The 19,924-nt window shown below is 34.7% G+C and overlaps 1 protein-coding gene across 8 annotated transcripts in view; it reads left to right on the top strand.

The window, feature by feature from the left end:
- LOC145248960 (anaphase-promoting complex subunit 13-like) overlaps positions 1 to 19,924 on the top strand; it is a 43,716-nt gene that overhangs the window by 10,151 nt on the left and 13,641 nt on the right. The window contains exon 1 of one of the 8 annotated variants that reach the window (XM_080110761.1): positions 9,827 to 9,976. The exons of 1 other annotated variant lie outside the window; for it this stretch is intronic. The gene's annotated coding sequence lies outside the window, so the exon portion shown is untranslated. Of the gene's footprint in view, positions 1 to 9,826; positions 9,977 to 11,242; positions 11,262 to 13,242; positions 13,262 to 13,296; positions 13,316 to 13,885; positions 13,968 to 14,430; positions 14,561 to 18,077; positions 18,254 to 19,924 lie in introns of those variants that run through there. 6 more of the 8 variants (XM_080110767.1, XM_080110768.1, XM_080110766.1 and 3 more) reach the window with 6 other exon arrangements.

Below are 19,924 nucleotides of genomic sequence, written 5' to 3'. Positions count from 1 at the left end.
GTATAGACAGATTCATACCATCTAAAAAATTCCAACAAAAACCTAACAGCCAGCCATGGTTCTCCCCAGAATGTGCTGCTACCATTGCGCACAGAAATCACTTTTTCCATAGCTACCAACGTAATAGATATACTGAGACTAAAGCTGCTTTAAGGACTGCCAGCAACCACTGTAAAAGAGTAATAAAAAGTGCAAGAGAGCTATATGCTCAGTCCGTTAAATCCAAAGTAGCTGAGCAGTGGCTTGGTTCCCACCAGTTTTGGCAAATAGCAAACGGGATCCTGAACAGAAGTGTGTGTTCTATCCCAACCATCATCAATAGACCTGAGGTCATCTCGTCAGCATCAGACAAGGCCAGACTCTTTGCCAAGAACTTTGCAGCTAATTCTACTCTATGCGCCGAAGGCCATTAACTACCCGTATTTCCTCCTATAACAGACAACACGCTATGCAACATACAAATATCTGTGTGTGAGATCACCAAGCTAATCAAGAACCTTGATTCCAGTAAAGCAACTGGCCCTGATGGCATTCCAGTTATAGTGCTGAAAAAGCTCCAACCAGAACTTTCCCCCATACTTACGAAACTGTTTAAGCATTGCCTTAAGGAGAAGTGCTTTCCAAAACCCTGATAAACCTGATTAGTATGCCTTGTATTTAAGAATTCAGGTGAAAAGTCATCTCCCTCTCAGTACAGACTAATAAGTCTCTTGTGTGTCATGAGTAAGTTGTTGGAATCCATATTAAATAAAGAAGTAATCAACCACCTCAGCAGAAACAACCTTCTTAGTGACATGCAATATGGTTTCTGCTCCACAAGATCTACAGCAGATGTGCTAACGGTTATATCTCATAGGATTAGTGAATCTCTTGATAAAGGCTTCCTTTCCAGGGCAATTGCTCTTGACATATCGAAGGCCTTCGATAAGGTATGGCATAAGGGCCTACTTCACAAGATTTCCAACTACGGTATCGCTGGAAATGTTTTCTCAATCATTAAATCATTTCTCTCCGATAGGTTCATAAGAGTAATGGTTGATGGGCAAAAATCAGAGATCCACAGTATTAATGCTGGAGTCCCGCAGGGGTCCATCCTGGACCCAACTCTCTTCCTGGTCTACATCAATGATTTCCCAAAACACATACTTAAATCATTCGTTGACATCTATGCTGATGACACGACCATCTATGGCAACACATCAAAGGCCGTAAATGACAAAGTTCTCTCTGATTCTCTCTCCTCTGATCTTGAGTGCGTGGTACAGTGAGAGAAGAGGTGGCTGGTCACTTTTAATGCATCCAAAACCAAGCTTCTATCTTTACATCATCAACGCTCTGATCCCCATCTGGCATCAACTGAAATGGATGGCTCTCGTCTTGGGGAGACTCCATGTTTTGACAAACTTCTGGGTTTAACCTTTACTCCTGATCTGAAATGGAACACGTACATCAGGTCTGTTGCGGAGGACGCTGGGAAAATGGTGGGATTCTTCTACCGCTCCAGAAGATATCTCACTACTGATGCAATTCTCTATCTATATAAAAGCCAAGTACGTTCAAGGATGGAGTACTGCTGCCACATCTGGGCAGGAGCTGCTAAAAACAGCCTATCTTGCCTTGACAGAGTACAAAATAGACTTCGTGGTTTAGTGGGGGATGCTCTTTTCTCTTCCCTGCAACCTCTCCCTCACAGAAGAGACGTTGCGAACCTGTCTTTGTTTTATCGTTATTTCCATGACAAGTGCTCGTCTGAACTCCAATCTCTGCCCCCCCCTTGCCAATCTTTCACGAGAAACACCCATCTGGCTGAAACTACTGTCAATAATTTACCCCACTCTTTATCTGTGCCTAAATCCAAACGTAGATTCCATGAACAAAGCTTCTTTCTCAGAAGTGCACAACTGTGGAGCTGACTACAACATGGATGTCTTCAAGTCCAACATAAACAAATTCCTGATGAACCGCCCCCTTAAGTAAGACACTCTATCAAATCTCCAATACTAATGATTACTACAATACTATCTAATTGATTACTGTATATGCAATAACCCTTATCTCTGAGTGGCCTCCGGGCCTTGATAAGTGGTGACCTTTATGTAAAAAAAAAAAAAAAAAAAAAAAGGATCATCCGGGGCTTATAACGCTGTACCAGAACAAAATGGAGCAAGGACAACGTATATGAGGAGAAGTTGGACAACCTAAGAATAATCTTCCACCAAAATGACTACCCTGAGAATGTTACATCGACTGTGGAAAACCTAAAGTAACACCATAGGACAATACTCGAAAACTTGCCACACTGTGCAAACCATACATAAAAGACCTGTCCGAAAAAAATTGAGAATATATGTGGTCCATATGACATCAGAACAATATACAAGAGTGATTCGGCTCTCAAAAAACACGTAGTACGAGTCAAGCCTCTGACTGAAAGTCTCATGACAAAAAACTGTACATGAGATTTTATGCAAATGCAGAAAACCATACAAAGGTGAGACCGATCACCCCCTAAACGTAAGGCTAGAAGAACACTGTAAAGCCAGCCGTGACACAGGGAGAAGTCAAAAAGTCATGGCTAGCTGATCAGATATGGAAAGAAAAAGGAACACACTTCACTTTGTAGAATGAGATCAAAATAATTGACAGCGATGCAAGATGGAGAGTCAGGTGACTTAAAGAGGCAGCACTTATGCTAATAAAAGAAAAATTACTAAGCAGACAAAACCTAGATTTTAGTAACATTTGGGAGCCTCTAATTGTAGAAAAAACAAACATTGCACACCCATAAATTTTGGTGATAAAAGGGAAATTATCCCCTGTCGATCTTTATTAGAATTGCCACCCCTTTGTCAACAAATTTTTTCACAAATTCGAAAATATAACCATAAAATAGAGACTAGCTCACAGAATATGAACATATCTATGGAGCCAGTAACTTTTCTCTTTACTTTTCCAAACCACAACCAACATTCTTGAAGACGGTGGAAGGACAATCCGACTGAAATGTTGCACAAATAACACTCAAGATGAGAACAATAATCCGATCAATACAAGAAATATAAGCAATTAGCCCTCATCTAAAAAATGCAGAACTTTAAATCCTACGGCATTTCTGGACAAATGCTCAACATAATCAGATTCTTCCTAAACAAGAGAAAAATCCATATCATCTTCAATGGTTGTACATCTAAATGATATGATGTTAATGCAAGTGTGGCACAGGGGTCGATCCTTGAACCTTTATTATTCTTCATATTCATAAATGACCTCCCTGATAAAATTGTCTGAGATTTACTGACACCACATTCTATAAAAGACATAAAGGAAAAACAAATATACTCATATCCAAGGAAATGGCAAAAACCGTAAAAATATGACCTTGAATCGGCAGTGGAATGGGCCCATAAATAGTTTGTAAAATTAAATGCTGCTAATGCTAAGCTTTTTTACTTTAACAATTATAAATGACTAGCATGGGTGCCCGGCGTTTCGCGGGTGTTTGGAGGTGTATGTTGAGCAAAAAAAAAAAGTGGTAGTAGGAAGGCAGGCTCGAACCTGTACCACAAAGGAGGAAAAGAATGAGAAAAAAAAATGTGACGTCTTTGCTGTTACGACCACTGCCAAACCAGAAATGATGTAAGTTTAAATTAAAGCTAGACAATCGAAAGGAGAGGATGACTTTTGAAAATATCGGCGAAAAAAGCGACCCCACCCCCTGTAGTAAAAATGCCCAGTTGAAGGTGAAAAAATTAATGTTTTTAGCGAATTTTTCGATATTTGTGGTCTGAAAGGTCGAACTTCAAAACGATACTGATCTTGATAAATCCATCTCCTCTGTCGAAAGTTTTCGGCATACATGCAAACATACATACATATATTTATATATTGGTAACTCAAATTTTCGACCCAAACCGATTAAAAAGCTTGCCTTATCTCTGAATACCCTTTATGTAAAATTTCAAATGTTTACATCAGAAATTGTCTGAGTAATTTGGTAGAGACCAAAGCGGTCAAATGCTTTTAACTTTGACCCCTATTATGACCCCTTAACATTTATTGTTTTGGGTGCAAATCAAGTTATTAAGTTAGATCCCTGTCCAATCTATATCTAAAATTTCAAGTGTCTAAACCCAAAATTGGCAGAGGAGTTTGGTAGAGTTCTCAAAGGTCAAATCGTTGAACTTTGTCCCCTTAACAACCAAATTTCTGGCCGAAAACTGAATACAAAGATTTTCCCAAATCTCCATACCCTGTATATCAAATTTTGAGTCTGTAGACTGAAAATTGAAAGAGTTATTGTCTAGGGAAATGTACACAGACAGATACAAAGACAGACAGACACTTTCACTTTTATAGATTACCATGACAAATAACATCCTATCTGAGAGCCGAACTTTCAAATTCCTCGGTCTAACATTCACATGCAACATGAATCGGAAAACCTTAAAAATATGACCTTGTGGAGCTGTAAATATTAGGTAACATTTAAAGCCACTAAGACTAAGCTTCTTTCTTTAAAAATTACAAGAGCGCAGGTGCAGGGATATCTATAAGTTGAAAGTGGTAGAGTATCGCTGGGACTGCTAAAGTTAAATTTAACAAAATCGATTTGCAGAAATGTTTGTAGGGGACTAGGATATATAAATACCCCAATCCCGTTACAAAATAATAATGAAACGAATAGGAATTGAAGGAAACAAAGACTCAAGTAATGGACAAGACAAACGTCGTTTATTTGCTGTTGAAAGAAATGAACATTTTAGTTATAACATGTCCGCGCGTATGTAACCAATGTCCGTTGCAGGACTGGTGTTGTAGCAAGAAAAGGAAATGTGCTTTCATCTCAAGTTTGGGTCACTATTGTTTGTTCGCGCGTGGGAATTGAAGTGAGTGTTGTAGTGGAAATGAGAATCCAGCGTGTAGGCAAGGAAGAGGATATTAGAGTTGTCATCAGTTAGTAGTCAGCTACGCGAAGGTGTTCTTAGTGGCCAGTAGTAGATGGAAAGAGAAAGAGGGAGAATGTATGCATACAGTCATTAGCTCATGCCCCATACATAGTAGGAAGTGGGCGTGAGGTGCGCGTGCGCGCGCCGAAACGGCGGCGGCTTGTTCGCCCAACCTCTCTAGTTGAGAGTTGGTCCTAAAAAGAGCATTAGAAACAACTTGTCTCCATGTTTTATACTCGCTTCTGGAGTGTCTTTTGCGCATGTGTATTTCCTTAGAAAGCGGAAGTGACGTCGTCCATGTGTGTGTTCGTGTTCGCGTGTGTGAGTCATGTGTATACATAAGCGTGTGTGTATATATACGTGAATGTGAGTCTATGTACGCGAACGTGAATATGTGTACATGTGTGGACGTGGGCGCGTATGTTTGTGTGCGCGTATGTATATGACAGCTTGAAATATGAATGTGTGTTTTGTGTGAGACTTGAAAAAGGCTCGTACAAATACTCCCCTTCCTAGGAAAAAAAAACATGCAATGTATATATATTTATGTATATATATATATATCATTTTTTTTGTGAGTAATGTTTTCGGCAGTTGATTCTTTTGTCCTGTTTTTTTTTTTTTTTTGTTGGTGTTGTTGTTTGAAAAACAACGTCAAAAAGAACGGAATGTCAAAAACGGAGTGTGTTCGTAAAAAAAAGTATTTACTTACGCGTGGAAAATGCGTTTACTCTTTTTTTTGGCTGACATTTGTTGGTTTGGTTTCTGTTGTGTGTTGACATGTGCAAAGAGTTGCTTGGACAGAGAAGTGAATTGTTCCGTTTGGAAGGAAAATTTTTGTTTCGTGTTGACGGTGTCGTGTGTGTGCCCAGTTGACGGTATCTTCGCATGTGATTCTGCGGTAATGTGTGCATCGTTTGGACTGGCGCTTGTCGCGCGTTCGTTCTTGTTGAACGGAGTTTGGTTGCCGTTGTCTTTGCATGTGCGTCTGCGGTAGTGTGTGTACATTGTCTGTACGGGCGTTTGTTGTGTATTCGTTCGTGGTTGCCGGCTGTCAACGAAACTTCCAAGTTTTGAGTTTATCCGCGTGCGTCGTGCATCTCAACTCGTATTGTTGATTCAACTTCTTCCTATGTGTTGATAGGGATGTCCTGTTTCTTTGTTGTTGCGTCTACTTGTGCGGGAGGGAATTGCATAGGCCTATGTGATTTTGCTCCTCGCGTTTGTTGCAGGGTAATGTCAGGAAACCGTGAAAATGTTTGTCAAGCTCGAATTTGTTTTTAAATTCGATATGAAAGTCGACAGCTCCGTATTCGTTTTTTTTTTTTTTTTTTTTTTTTTTTTTGCCGAGTCTGACGAGGGTTCGTCATTGTGGTTGGTAGTAGTTATTCCTGTAGGTAGTGGTTCGCTTGGTTTTCTTTGTTGAGAAGTTCGTTTTTTTCTTTATCAAATAAAACGCGCGTCTCGCTCAAAACAATTAATCTCAAAACGGTAGGGTCGCCATGCCTGCTCGTTCCACGTCAGTAGGGCGCCAGTTTGTTGTAGACTTGTGGCATAGAAGGAAATGCGTGCTCCTCTCGCGTTCCGAGGGAAAATGAATTGTCTCGAGGAAGAAACGAACGACATGTTAAATTGAATTAAACGAACAGGAATGTCTTTGGTGAAAGAAACAAGTAAAAGAAAAGGGTACCACACATGGTTGATTTTGCGTGCGTCTTTCGCTGTTAGCTGGTGAGAAAGAAAGTTTATACCTTGGCGTGCGTCTCTCGTTAAGTGGTGAAGAGGGAAAGTTTATCTTTGTAGAGAAAGAGTCTGTGTGTGTATGAGTGCTTCGTTCAACCTCATCCATTTCATTTAAATAAAGGGGTAACCAAATTTGTAGGGGACTAGGATATATAAATACCCTAATCCCGTTACAAAATAATAATGAAACGAATGGGAATTGAAGGAAACAAAGACTCAAGTAATGGACAAGACAAACGTCGTTTATTTGCTGTTGAAAGAAATGAACATTTTAGTTATAACATGTCCGCGCGTATGTAACCAATGTCCGTTGCAGGACTGGTGTTGTAGCAAGAAAAGGAAATGTGCTTTCATCTCAAGTTTGGGTCACTATTGTTTGTTCGCGCGTGGGAATTGAAGTGAGTGTTGTAGTGGAAATGAGAATCCAGCGTGTAGGCAAGGAAGAGGATATTAGAGTTGTCATCAGTTAGTAGTCAGCTACGCGAAGGTGTTCTTAGTGGCCAGTAGTAGATGGAAAGAGAAAGAGGGAGAATGTATGCATACAGTCATTAGCTCATGCCCCATACATAGTAGGAAGTGGGCGTGAGGTGCGCGTGCGCGCGCCGAAACGGCGGCGGCTTGTTCGCCCAACCTCTCTAGTTGAGAGTTGGTCCTAAAAAGAGCATTAGAAACAACTTGTCTCCATGTTTTATACTCGCTTCTGGAGTGTCTTTTGCGCATGTGTATTTCCTTAGAAAGCGGAAGTGACGTCGTCCATGTGTGTGTTCGTGTTCGCGTGTGTGAGTCATGTGTATACGTAAGCGTGTGTGTATATATACGTGAATGTGAGTGTATGTACGCGAACGTGAATATGTGTACATGTGTGGACGTGGGCGCGTATGTTTGTGTGCGCGTATGTATATGACAGCTTGAAATATGAATGTGTGTTTTGTGTGAGACTTGAAAAAGGCTCGTACATGTTCTACTGAGTCACATCCACATTCATATAAATTAAGAAGGTGTGAATAACTTCGGAAAAATAATGATATTTGCAAAAGATTCGAGATCGGTATACTGGGATGAAATAACAAAATTTAAGAAACAATAATTTAAATCATTCTAACATTAAGGCATTTTGCCACAAATGTTCATTAGACAGTCTTTGCTAATAAGTGTCCTGCAGAAAAGGTAAAAAGTTTATGACACATTTTCAAGAAAAAGAGATACACATGGTTATTTTCAGGAGAGAAAAGAAAATCATTAATTGCTTAAGTGATGTGTGCGTCTGTGTGTGCGTGTGTGTGCGTGTTCATTGCATATGAAAATAGCAGTTCGAAATAACTTGTCGAAAAGAATTAATTTTCGTTTGATATGGTAACTTTCCATGCTGAGAATTTAGGTGCATGACACACACAAAGTCATGTCGGTGACTTAACGTCCCACAAGAGCGAGTCAGGCAGCGATGATGTTTACTTGTAGAACTGCATCCTGAACTGATTTTATTTTCATGGGCAAAAGCTTGTGTACTAGTATTCTAGAACATTCCAAGCTATTTGCTGTATCACTGTGTGCAAGCGTAATGTGGTTCCTTTATTGCATGTTATTAAGCTTGCGTGTACTTCATACATGTGTGTGTTGAAAGCGGTAATTACTATGAGAATGTCTCTGCCGAAGATTTGTTCCAGCTGTATATAGCAGTCGCTACAAGTTTTGACAACTGTGTGTGAGAGAGAGAACAGACATTGAGAATTACAGATTAAGTTAAGAGGAGTTGGAATGAATTGCGGTGTTGGTGAGAAGGAGTTCAAACAAATTCTTTTTTGTACAAAGAGTAAAAAAAATTCATCCAAGTACTGTTCCTTTTATAATTTATCTATCACTTAGTAATTAGGCACAAGGTCATCAAAAAATGTGAGAAAAGTGGGATCAGTCATCCTCTGTCTATTCTGCTTTGTCTATCTTAATCTTGGCTAGAATCATGGCAATCACCAAAATACCACATTTACTCTGAAGTCCACCCTACTTAAAATATGCACAATGTGTGGAAAATTTAATTCAATTTATAAAATTTAATTTTATTTATAAATATATACAAATTTGTAGGAAATAGGGAGCCAGAAAAAAAAAAAAAAAAAAAAAATCAAAAGCAAAAGCCAGTTAATAAAATCCTCCCAGCCCTTTTTAAAAAACTAGACCTCCCACCACTTTCCGTTTTTTGGGGTGTGTGTAGTGATTCACTCACACACACACACACACACACACACACACACACACATGCTCACGCGCAAGTAAACGAACGGTTATTCATGTCAATTTCCCGACGCATTTTTCACAAAAATAAGTTCTTCTAACAACGGCACGATTTCAAATACGCCCACACACTTTTTCTCACAACAACAAAAGTAAAATGAACATATTTCTGGCGGACGTAGTTGGCGACAGTATCACGTGACACAAGCGACCAATGAGAAAATGTAGAAGATTGTCTTTTTAACGCTTTTCCAAAAACAAAAAAATATCAGCAGTAGCAATCTTGTTGTAGAGCCGGTCCAAAATGTATAAAAACGCGCCAAACATGCTTTTTTCCATTCTTCTTTTTCCGTACGAGAACACGCCTCTCGTTTTGGTAACATTGTCACTGTCAAAGCCATCAACACCATGATTACACACGCCATGCGGACACTCAGAAATCACACTTATGCACATACGCACCCAATCCGCACATTTTCTAATTAATAACAATTTTCACACAAGACTTTTACCTTCTAATCTCATTAATTCCATGAAGAACTTTCATCTAACATTCTAATCATAATGACTTCGAAAGAACTTTCACCGATCAAACCTTCTTGGTATGTTCACCTTGTTTTTGTTGAAAAATAAATGCGGCGCATTTTAAATCAGGAGTCATTTTGCTTTATTCTTTTTTTATTATTATTTTGTTTGGGGAAAAGAGATTTAATTTTACTTAAACTTCTTTTCCCCTACAGGGGTTCGAATACAAGCAAGTTAATCTTTAAGTGGGAGTGGGCTCAAATGGGAGAAAATAAAGTAGGGGTGAAGTTTGAGAGAGGATGGTGTCCTTCTAAGATTAATTTACTTGAGGAAGCCCAGATCAAAATAGAGAAGTAGGTCTCTTGGTGGAGCTTTATTAATAAAATAAAAAAATAAAAAAAACTTGACTTGCTTAACAAAAGCAGGTTAACGCTTTTTGCCGAAAAATATTTCGTGGTTATCTCCCCTTTTTAATTCATTTATTTTACCGGCGGATTTTAACGGAAGAATTTCTCTTTTTATTATTTGCGTTCGTAAGTTATGATTATTTTATTTTAAAACCGCGATAAGTTTCTGCTTTTCTATTATTTCCAGTTATTGCAAAAATCAAACACAAACACAATATTACAGGTTACACAATCTCACGTCGTAGAACTGGGTGGGGAAAATCCATGTTTTGACGAGACGAAAGTAACTAGCTTTCTGTATATATTTGAAAAAAAAAAAAAAAAAATTACGTGAATTTCGTATTGTAACTATCAAAACAAAACAAAAGGAGTGTGTGAAAAAACAAATATGCAACAAAGAAATGTTACCAAAAGCAAGATAAATTACTCTTCTACCTAGCTGAATAAGTTTATTTCTGTTTTAATTTATTTTAAAGCGTTTTTTGGTGCTTGTCCAGATTCCCCTAAACATTAGCAAAAACAAAGAAAATCTATATTATATATGTACTTGTGACGGAGAGAAAATATTTTATTCCAGTAAGCACGTAAATTGATATCTAGTTTTATTTTGGAATTTTTTTACTTCAACCTCCTTCCTCATGTTAAGAATGGCGAAAACCACAAACTTGTAGGACTCGAGGAGTCACTACTCACTAATTGGCGCTGTTTTACAATTTGTCACTGTGCAGAGGGAGACAACTCTCGTTTACTAAAAGATTCGTTCATTTCCCCCCCCCCTCTCAATATTTTTTATTAAATCAAAACGTGTTTGTATTACTGTACACATAGATTCGAAAAAGTTGTCAAAAAAACAAATATATAACAAAAATGTTCTCAAAAGCAAGATAAGTTACTTTTCTACCAAACTGGATATATTTTTCGTGTTTTTATTCAATGTAACATGTTTATTCAGCTCGAAAAACATACATTGTTTACCGATTGGAAAATTCAAAATGGCGCCCGACTCTTTCTTTAACACAGTAAGTTTGAGAAAAGGTGTTATAAATAATAAACTAGACAAAATACTATTAAAAACCCACCGAATATATTTCAACCTATGTCACGGTAATATATATTGAGCGAGTTTCTAACAGTATTTTGTCTAGTTTTATATTTATAGCACCTTTTCTCAAACTTACCGTGTTAAAGAGAGTCAGGGTCAGGCGCCATTTATAATTTTCCAATAAATCGATAAACACAGTATGTTTTTCGAGCTGAATAAACCTGTTACATTAAATAAAAACACTGAAAACATATCCAGTTAGGTAGAAAAGTAACTTATCTTGCCTTTGATAACATCTGACAACGAATCTGATAGTCAAACTTGGGGCAAATTTACCGTTTGCATACTATTAAACTTCGGACTTTACAGGTAAATTTCTAAAAAACGGATTTTTTTTTGTTTTAAATTTGAATATTATTATTTATTGACCTTTTCTCTTCAATTTGTGATATATAAAACTATTCAACATAAATTATTTACTTTTTAAGAGAAACTTGAAAATGGGGGGGGGGCGTGAATTAAAAAAAAAAAAAACGTTTGTCTAAAATATTATATTCGGTTTATTGGAAAGAACATAAAATTTCACATTGACCCTGGAAATATCGTAAAAATAGAATCAATAGAAACATTTTGATAGATTTTTAAAGTTTAAAAATTGAAAAATGTTGAGTTCGGAAAATTCATTACTGTTTTTAAAAAAAAAAAAAATATTTCTATTACTTTTAAAACAACTGTAATAGTTTATTTTGGAAGTATAATCCATAAAGAAAATAAATAACCCACCTTTAACAGAGAAATTACGAGATTTTTATATTTTATTCGCAGTTTCGTGTTAGGGGTGTCAAAAATTCCTACAAAAATTCTGATACACCTCAGTCAGTACCTCACCTAGCAAACTGCCTTCTCACATGGCGTACCAATAAAAAAATTACGCACTGACATTTTTTTAATGACTTACAGTTAAAGAAAAGTACAACAAATTGGGACTTTTTTTTTTTGTCTCACGTAGTTATTAATGTGGTTTACAAAAACATAAGCACCAAACATCTTTATGTTTTTAATTCTTTTTTTTTTTTTTTTTTTGTGGGAGGGGGATTCAATTATAGAACTTATGTGGCTTAATAGGTGCTTTTGCAGTTTAGTTAAACGTTTTTCCGTAAGTAACGCACCTACATTTACGCGCGTGCCCCAACATCACATCCGCCCCCCATGTAAACAGTAAAATCTTCGGAAAATGTTAAATGGTGTTCTAATTGGTAAATGTCGGTGCGTTACTTTTTGAAAATTCTATGTTCCAGGTAAAAAAAAAAAAAAGATAAATTACCCCCCCCCACTCCAACTTGGAGTGCTTTCCTTTTCTTGTTTTATTTCTTTTTCAGCTAATTTTAAATTTGCCACCCAAAAAGTGCTATAATGTATTTTTGAAAATTAGAAAATTCTATGTCCTGGAAAAAAAAAAATAATACCCTCCTCCAACGGAGTTTGCTTGGTGAAGCCGTCGCTTATGCTACAGAGCGTGCATGCGCGTAAACTGGAGTTGTAAAATGGTGGAAAGTTGTTCGGGGGTAAACGGTAAATTTGCCCCAAGTTTGACTATCAGATTCGTTGTCAGCGATCTCAATTACCTATAAAAAAAAACAAATTAGAGTGGTCGGTGTTCTGTAGTAGCGGATCTGGATATTTACCCCACGTTTAATTAGTTTTATGTTTTTTTTTGTTTTTTTTGGTAAATGTTTACTTTAACTACAACAGAACACTGACCAATAAAATTTTTTTTTTTTTTTTTAACAAGTTTTCGGGGTCGCTGACAACGAATCTGATATTCAAACCTGTCGCAAATTTACCGTTTGCGCGTTATTAACCCCTGAACCCTCGCACTATTTTGTGCCAACTTTAATTTTTCACAAAAATTCTATTTACATTGGGGGATAGAGCGGTTGAGGGGCAGGGGCATGGGGGACGGGTGGTGTGGTGGTGCCCTCCATCACCCTACCCCCCAATGTAAATAGAATTTTGTGAAAAATTAAACAGTTCTTCTGCTCGGCGCGTTCGCGTTACTTACGGAAAAAACGGTAAATTAAACTGCAGAAACACCTGTTAAATGTTGTACAAGTTCTATAATTGAATACCCCCCCCTCCAAAAAAATAAAAATGCTTTTGTAAATCGCTCGTGAAAACTTAATTTTTTTAGATCAATTAAAAAAGCATAAACTACGCAACAAAAAAAAAAAATGAACCACATTTTTTTTTTTCTTGAAAACTTATTTCAAATGTCTGGTAAAAAATTCTTTCGCGATGTGACAAGTCACCTTACTACGCGCGTGCATGCTGCTGCATTGCATCATGTAAGAATAGCATAAACGATGGCGGTGAGTTTTGGCACAAAATAATGCGAAGGTTCAGGGGTTAATACCATGCAAACGGTAAATTTGCGACGGGTTTGAATAACAGATTCGTTGTCAGCGACTCCGAAAACCTATAAAACCAAATTTTATTGGTCGATGTTTTGATGTAGTTAAAGTAAACATTTACCGTTTTTTTTTTTTTTTTTTTTTTTTTTAAATTCAATTTAAGGTTAAAGTACAGAATAGGTACAAAAACAACCTCCCCTCCCCATGTTAAGAATGGCTTTTTAAATAATAACGTTATTATTTCAGCACGGCACTTCTGCACTGCATGAGCACCAATCACCATAAAATTTTGTGTACTTATGTATTGTTTGGTATTGTGCTGAAATATTATTTTGAAAGCCATTAACGAGGAGGGTGTTTTGTAACTATACTATTCTGTGCGTCCACCTTACCATTAAGAAAAAAAAATCTTGAATTTAACCTGAAAAAAAAAAAACTATTTAAAAATAGCGTGGTACCAAAAATGCATAAGCACCAAATTTTGGTTTAATGTTACAGATATTCTTCTCGAATACATACGATGGGAGGTTTTTATAGTTTTTTTTTTTTCACTTTAAATTCAAGTTTCACTATCTTTTTTTTTTTTTTTTTTAATTGTAAAGTAGAACATTAAGAATGGTTTTCAAAGTAACGTTATTTTCAGCACGGCACAAAAAATACATAAGTACCCAAATTTTATTTTTATTGGTCAATGTTTTTAATTTTAAATTATAAAATAAAATACGTTTAATCATTTTAAAACTTTATCTTACGTGGTTAATTTAAATTAAATTTTAATAACATTGATCACATTTTCAATAATTGTGATTATATTTTATCCATTTAAAGTTTGTAAAACATGTAAACAAACTTTTGATCGATACCGGTGTCGACCTGGTTTGAGGATATTTGACCAACTAAACGGCAAATCTGAAGAAGAAAAAAAAAAAAAAAAAAAAAAGCTTACATGATGCGTTAGGTATGTCAGAATTTTGGGGAAATTTGACACCCTTAACAGAAAACTGGGAATAAAAATTATTTTTTCTCTCGTAATTTTTGTTTTTTTAAGTAGGTTGTTTAATTTCTTTATGGAATATACTTCCAAAATAAACTATTAAAGCTTCTGGTACTGATTGTGGACCCTACTCATACGTTTGCTTTCCACGGACCGCTCCCTTAAGACATGCGCAGGTTTTCAGTGGTCTATTATTTAGCCATTGAATTACGTCAAGTACAAATCGGAATCAACAGCTAATTTATCCAACCTTTTTTCGTGCGGTATTTTATTTCATTTCACAACTACATTTCTTTCACTTTTTTTTTTTTTTTTTTTTAGCGAGCGTGTTTTCTGTTTTGAGTAAATTTCATTTTTATTTTGTGCTTGTTTTTACATACGAATAAATTTGGTCTTTAAAGTATTGTTCTGCTTCTAAAAGTCTGCAATTTAAACTTTATTTTTTGAAAAAATTTAAAATTATAATCAAATACTCGTCAGTCATAAAATTAGCGACGAGTACTAAATTAGTTAATATTTAGGTTTTAAATACAGAATTGCATTTAAATTGATCCGAAGTTCTTTTTCAAAAACACGATTTTAATTGTCTGGTCACTGGTCAGGTTTCGAGTGTTGTAAATCGTTATCGAATTTTAGAGAATACCGACAGAAAAATAAAAATTAAAACATGGCCGTCAAAATCAATTTGGCATTTTCTTTGGCTTTTTTGCCTGAAAAAGTTTTTCATGGCTAAATAGACCACTGAAAAAACCTTCTGCGCATGTCTTAAGGGAGCGGTCCGGTCCGTGGAAAACAAACGTTTTCCTAGGGTCCACATTCCTCATCAAGTACCAAGTTTTTTGGGTTTTTCTTTTAAATAATAGAAATATTTTTTATTAAAAAAAAAAAAAAAAAAGTATTTACAAAGTGCATGCGCGCGCTCATGCAGCCATTTTTTTTTCTACGTCATAAAATGAATTGAATTTGAAGAGTTAGATTTTTAAATTGAAAAAGTTTATCAAAATTTTTCTATTGGTTCAATTTTTAAGATATTTTCAGGTTTAATGTGAAATTTTATACTCTTTCCAATAAACCGAATATAATATTCTATACAAACGATTTTTTTTTAAATTCACCCCCCCCATTTTGCAATGTCTAGTAAAAAGAAAATAATTAATTTTCTCATGTATGTATGTATCACAAATGAAAGATAAAAGATCAATAAATAAAATAATCAAATTTAAAACAAAAACAAGAATAGTTATTTGCAAATTTGCCTGTAAAGTCAAAAGTTTTAAACCTTTTTTTTTAAAAAAAACATGTTGATTTTTTTATTCAGTTAAACCTCACATTTTGAAAATATTATCCTGTAAAAATTGGACACCTACATCAATTTTTTCTATTTTATTCAATGTTTTTTTTATTTTATTTATTTATTTTTTTTAGATTTTTGCAAAAAATTCATTGCATAAAAAAGAAATAAAATATTGTAATTCAAAAACTCATATATTTCTTTAAGAGAAAAAAAAAATGGAAAATTTGTCGGCGGGTTTTTTAAAAAGTAAACTTTGAGTGAAATGTGATCATTTTTCAAATACGGTAACCCATAGTTGATAATTTGATTGTTAACAGTAACCACATGTCAGAAATTCAATGGGGAGATAAGACACATATCAGCACTTCAAATGTTTGTTTCTTTATCATTCAACCACGGTAGTGGTTGAATATATGCTTAAGTCCGAAATTGAATGAATCGAGACACATTCAAACCCCCACCACTAATTCCGTTCGCAACCAAATTTCAAACAGGTTATATAGTTGGATAGAACACCTCATTCGCTACATTTTTAAAAAAAATTTCGAAAATTGGTTCAATAGAAAAAAAGTTACAACAAAATATGCGGGTTCACAAACAGGAGAGTAAGTACATAAGTGACTAACGCTTTTGTTATTTTGCATAACTTTTTTTGTATATAAATATTTTTTACTCCGATTTTGCCAATATGACATGTTAGCGTAACGGTTAGAGTACCGGGGGTTGGTGGAAAGATTTTAGGTTCAATCCTGTGTATCGTTTTTTTTTTTATAATTAAAAAACCGAACTTTTTTGTAATAACTAATTTTTTTAACTCTCCTTATAGCAAAAAGTGATGAATTTATCGATTAAAAATATTAGTGAATTCTATGATATACATATTCTTTGAATGAACTCAGTTTTCATTATCACATTTGATGAAAAATGTAGTCCCATTTTGGCAATGCGCCTGACCAATGATGCTTTTGAACCCGCGACCAGCACTGCGATGTCATCAGCAGCAGCCTGGGCATAAATATTCCTATTTTTAAACTCCTTTAAAAGAGGATTCAGCATACAGTTCCATAGTAAAGGTGATAAAATCCCACTTTGGGGGTTTCATTTAACTACTTCCCTTTTAACAGTTGCCCTCAGTAGTTCTACTTGAACTGTTCTGTGCCTCACCATATACTCAATCCATCGGATGAGTACTGGTGGCACATTGAGTTCTCGTAGCGACTTGAACATACTACTGAAGGATATGTTGTCAAAAGCTCCAACGATATCTAAAACGACACCGAGTGCCATCTTCTTTTTTGTAAGTTTACGCTCTATACAGATCACGAATTCATAAACCGCAGTCTCGGTAGAGACCCTGGCTCGGAACTACTGTGATTGAATGATAAATATTGCATAAATGTGTGTTTGAGAGCTAATTTTTTTGACAATCATTAATAAATATAAATGCATATATTAATACAATAGTAATGCCTGGAAAAATCATGGATTATATGGAAAAATGCGCGCATAAAAAGTAATATTCTTAAGATTTTATTAAACCTGGAAAAGTAAAGGACAAGATATTCTAGTAAAGTAAAATATAAGAATTTTTTAGACTTAAAATATTGCAGCTAAAAATAAAATTTGAATATTGATAAATATTTTATTTATTATTTGCATATGTTGTTGTTTATTGTTGAGTTAGAAAGGGTGTCAGTCGCTGGATTGAACTTATTTCCCCCCTATTATTTGCATATATTTATATTTATATATTAATACAAAAGCAATGCCTGGAAAAATCATGGATTATATGGAAAAATGCGCGCATGAAAAGTAATATTCTTAAGATTTTATTAAACCTGGAAAAGTAAAGGACAAGAAATTCAACCTGGAAAAGTAAAGAACAAGATATTTTAGTAAAGTAAAAAATAAGAATTTTTTAGACTTAAAATATTGCAGCTAAAAATAAAATTTGAATATTGATAAATATTTTATTTATTATTTGCATATGTTGTTGTTTATTGTTGAGTTAGAAAGAATTAAATGATCCTAATTATGATATAATAAAATTATTAATTTTTATGTAAATTATAAAATTATTAATTTCATCTACTAACTAACTAACTAATGTATTAATTTTATTCAAACAATTTTCACTACATAAATATATGCAAATAATAGGGGGGAAATAAGTTCAATCCAGCGACTGACACCCTTTCTAACTCAACAATAAACAACAACATATGCAAATAATAAATAAAATATTTATCAATATTCAAATTTTATTTTTAGCTGCAATATTTTAAGTCTAAAAAATTCTTATATTTTACTTTACTAGAATATCTTGTCCTTTACTTTTCCAGGTTTAATAAAATCTTAAGAATATTACTTTTTATGCGCGCATTTTTCCATATAATATAGTTATTACCGGGAAATATATTTAGTCTAATGTGTTGTTTTTACGTTTTTGAAATAATTATTTATGGTGTTTTTTTATTTGTCAACTGGAAGAAAGGGAGGCAACTCTGCTGTGACCACTTGTTATTAGATTTTAAAATCGCGGTCTTTTCGGATGCTTACTTCAAAAATTCTTTTATTTAAAAAGTACATGGAATATAAAATATAAATATGGACAAATTTTTAACAATGAAGAATGGAAGCACCCATTGATTATTTTTTCTAGGTAAGTGATTTTTTGGGGGAATTTATATATATTTTTATATTCAAAGTAAGTTGATTTTCTTAATCATTTTTTTAAAAGAAAACTGATTAAAAAAAATGCATATTTTACTATTAAACCTTTTATTATTTTAAAATTTGGTCTTTGCTCCTTTTATTGAAAAAGATATTAGGGTTTAAATTACATTTTTCAAGTAGTTATAAGCTTCGAAAGACAATGAGCCAATTATTAAAATTTGGTACTCATGCAGAGAGTATTCTGTGCTGAAATAATGTTATTTAAAAAGCCATTCTTAACATGGGGAGGGTGTTTTGTACCTATTCTGTATTTTAACCTTACAAATGTATAAAAAAACAAAACTTTAATTAAACGTGGAAATACGATTTAAAAAATAGTGTGAATCACTCTCTGCATTAGCACCTAAAATTTTTATCACTCATTTTTAATGGCGACATCTGATCGTTTGTGTGCGCACACATGTAGTGAAGTGTCTTATCACATTACGAAGGATTCTTTTTAGCGGACATTTGAAATAAGTTTAAAAAAAAAATGTAATTCATTTTTTTTTTTTTTTTTAACATAGTTTTTAATACTTTTTAATTGATCTAAAAAAAGTTTTCACGAGTTGTGAGATTTCTCTCACAAGGTTTTTGCCCCTGGCCAAATGGAAGAAAACCATACAGAAATTACAACAAGCTCACCTTAAAACTTCAACGTAAATTTTATTAAAGTAAAAAAGGGTCCATAGTTGCAAAATATGCGTCATCTTCCACTATCTGCCATTTTGGGCTGGTAACATTCCTGAAGGGAAAAATAGTTTGTCTTCGATAAAGGCTGGGTAGAATAGTAGACTTTAATTTTGTCTTGACAGACATTAAATTGAAGCACAAAATTCACCCTACTTAAGGGCATTAGTAATTGCAATAATAAAGTTCCGCTCCACATTTGGGCGTTTAAAACATCTCGAAGCAACAAGTAATTTCCTTGCCTCAATATGAGTGAGAAATCTAGTCTGTTCTACCCTGCGTCTTCTTGGATTTGAGTCAGAAATCCACGTGTGTCCAACTCGACGTCTTCCTGGAATCTAGTGAGAATTCCATATGTGACCAACTTGACATCTTTCTGGATTCCAGTGAGAATTCCATGTGTGTTCAACTCTACATCTCTGGATTCTGATCTAAAAAGGGAATTTAGCGCCAAAGAACATTCTTGGCAACCAGTAATAACATGCAATCTGATTGGTTAAACAAATCCGTGGGCGGAGAAACCTTCCAATAAAAGGCTTGCTTATTTCTGCAGAATTTCTTACAAAGTTTACAAAAACATATTTTTATGCTTTCAGTTCTTCTTTTTATTTTTTATTTTTATTTTCTTTTTAGAAGGAGAGAGTATTCAAGGGGGGGGGCGGTTGTGCACCAGCTGCCACTACCTCAACCGCCCCCCCCTCCTCAATGTAAACAGAATTTTTGTGAAATGTTAAACGGTATTCTACTCAGTAAATGTCGGCGCCTTACTTACGGAAAAACGGTTAATTAAACTGCAGAAGCACCTATTAAACTACACAAGTTCTTTAGAATACCCACCTCTAAAAAAAAAAACGAAAAATATAATGTTTCTGTAAATTGCTTTTCTTAGATCAATTAAAAAGCATTAAAAACTACGTAACACACACAC

The sequence above is a fragment of the Euprymna scolopes genome, chromosome 27 (assembly GCF_053919585.1).
Source record: "Euprymna scolopes isolate OS-2025 chromosome 27, ASM5391958v1, whole genome shotgun sequence".
Classification (NCBI taxonomy): domain Eukaryota; kingdom Metazoa; phylum Mollusca; class Cephalopoda; order Sepiida; family Sepiolidae; genus Euprymna; species Euprymna scolopes.
This window is presented reverse-complemented; position numbering and strand designations above follow the sequence as displayed.